The 2,793-nt window shown below is 41.0% G+C and overlaps 1 long non-coding RNA gene across 1 annotated transcript; it reads left to right on the plus strand.

Annotated features, from left to right (window-relative positions):
- The first annotated feature begins 637 nt into the window (after nucleotides 1–637).
- On the plus strand, nucleotides 638–2,759 carry LOC109965166 (uncharacterized). Its single transcript, XR_002275601.1, has 4 exons — nucleotides 638–859; nucleotides 1,147–1,189; nucleotides 1,483–1,517; nucleotides 2,008–2,759. It is a non-coding gene; the product is annotated as an uncharacterized LOC109965166 (long non-coding RNA).
- The last annotated feature ends 34 nt before the right edge of the window (nucleotides 2,760–2,793 follow it).

Genomic DNA, 2,793 nt, shown 5'->3' on the forward strand with positions numbered 1-2,793 from the left:
AAAAAGCCTAGGTCTACCGGAGGAGGGTCGCCAGATGTATTCTGGCCAAATACTATAACCTCAGTTTTTGCATCATTTAGCTTCAAGCAATTTAACGACATCCAGGCCTTAATATCTGCAAGACATGCTAAAAGCGGTTGGATCGAGTAGGTGTCCTTTTTAGTCAGTGGCATAATAATCTGGACATCATCAGCATAACAGTGAAAAGAGACCCCATGTTTCCTAAAGATAGAGCCAAGGGGAAGTAAATTCAGAGAAAACAGCAAAGGCCCCAAAATGGAGCCCTGTGGAACCCCAGATAACAAGGGGGTTGTCACAGATTTCACATTTGCCAGCCCGACAGACACTGATCTACCCAATAAATATGACTGAAACCATGCTAGGGCAGCACCACAAATGCCCACTAAATCGTGAAGGCGAGATATCAAGATGTCATGGTCCACCATGTCAAAGGCGGCAGTCAAGTCCAGCAGGACAAGAATCACATACTCCCTTGCATCAGTGGCCAAATAAATATCATTAACAACCTTTAATAAGGCTGACTCTGTACTATGCATTTAAAACCAGACTGAAAAACCTCCAATTATTATGTGCATTATTTTTGTTCATACCTCTATTTAACCTGGCAGCATTATGGTCCAATATGCACAACTGAGTAATAGTATGATAGATAGGTGGAGCGTTTGAAGTGATGCATTTCAGGTATAAAAGTCACTGAATATAACTTTTTGCGACTCCGGAAGCTGGAATTTCAGAGTGCCCCTGAATGCAACCATGGTGTGGGATTTCCGAGTGTTCCTGAATGCAGCCATTACACAGCTGAACCGTATTACGTAAGTTGTCCCGTCCGTGTTTTTGGGTGAGTAGCAGTCAATATGCACTTAATTTTTTTAACAGTAAAAATTCTATTTAGGTGGTTTAAATGACACAACCGGCTTCTTGCTTATATGTAACTCATGCCATGACAGTATGAAGGCAAATAATAAAAATGTAACCCTTTAATGTCAACCGCTAAGCTAACGGTACCATGTTAATGGATAAACATAATGCAGCACAAAAGGTGACTTTAGAGTAGAGTAATTCACACGGCAGCATAAGTGGTAAATGGGAGTTGAGACAGCTAACTTATTGCTTTTTCCCCACAAGGTCATTGCTGCTACCTATAGCACAAGCCACACTCCTGCATAAGGTAATGACGTAATGTGCGTGCAGGCCATGATTAACAGATGCTACTCGCAAATGTCTGACTCTTACAGTGTCATAACTACTCTTGTGTTCTTATGATAGCTCTTGCTAATTGACAGTTACAAGAAAAAATATTTACAGCCAATCTGGTACTGAGAGGGAGCAGAATTTTGCCAACTATATATTTTGCTTATTTTCTTGTTTTGTTTTTGAATACTTGCTAGTTGTACGGTAACTGCAGTAACTCATTGCATATTTACACATGTACAGCAGATATTAAATATTGTTTCCTATCAGACACAGAATGTTGATCCTGCCCTGTGCTTTACTTCGTAAGTATAAAAGTACTCCTGCTGTGCTGAATATAAAAGATTGCATAACATGAATATGTACACTCACTGGCCACTTTATTAGGTACAGCTGTACAATTGTATGCACTTCAGCCTTAACATCTGTGTTTATGAAGCTCAAAATGTTAAAGGTGCTGTTGTACTGAACCTAATTATATTCAGAGGTGATCCTAATATTCTGACCTTCTCATGTATGTGAATGGGCAGGACAAAAATATACAGACACCTCTGAATACAATGTAGTCCAGTACAACACCACCTTTAACTATGACCTCAATAATGAACATACAATAGAATTTATACATTTATGAGATTCTCATCCAAAACTGAAACATTTTGTTTCATAAACACAAATGTTAAGGCAGAAGTGTTGCATTGAAGTGAATACAGATGTACAGGTTGTCAGGTTTGCTCTACGCCACCTGCCTCTCTCCCTTCTCTCTCTTTCTTCTCTTCTGATTCTCTGTTACAGGTCTTGGCTCCAGCAGTGCACGCAGCTGAGGTGCATCATCTCATCAGCGGCTTTCGAAGTACCACACAGCTGAGGCGGGTTACCTATCACCAATGGCAGTACTTAAGACGCTGGCACACGATCACTCCTCGCCAGTACATTGACGAATCCCTTCTCATCCTTCGGCCTCATCATACAACATACATATCTTTTTCAGTTTACGCCTCTGTGTGGAGCAGTAGCTGCCCTGAGCAGCTCTTGCTCAATATTTGTGGGTTTTTTTTTTTCAAGTTTTCTAGATTTTCTGTGTTACTTTTTGTGCTATGTAGCTTTCCCGTAAACGTTTGGGGAGTTGGGCTACCAGGAATACAAGTTTTATTGCGTTTGCATTATGTTTTTATACTTTTTACAAGGTTTTGAGTCTGCCTGGGGAGGACCCTGTTTGCCAACAGTCGGCCATCAATGCCAGCAATCCTTCTGAGCTCCTTGTAGTGAGCTGCCGGGGATTTTCCACAGGGATGCGAGGTGGTGCGACGGGAGAGGTGGGACTGCGGAGCTGGAGTGAGGCGCTGGGGGAGGAAACGGAGGTATGGGCCATTAATCTGTTCATTAATGAACAATGAAAAGCTAAACTCTCCATTTTCTTTCTTCATGTCTATAGTTGCATACCATGACTGATTCCACGCTGCCTCTGAAGTAAAAATAAAATATGACTTTGTGATGGTTAAAATAATGTATTATTTGTTTAAAGTGTTGAATGCCTTCCCAGCAAAGTAAACATTTTCAACAGGAATTACATAGGCCTTC

Source organism: Monopterus albus, unplaced genomic scaffold (genome assembly GCF_001952655.1).
Source record: "Monopterus albus unplaced genomic scaffold, M_albus_1.0 scaffold96.1, whole genome shotgun sequence".
Classification (NCBI taxonomy): domain Eukaryota; kingdom Metazoa; phylum Chordata; class Actinopteri; order Synbranchiformes; family Synbranchidae; genus Monopterus; species Monopterus albus.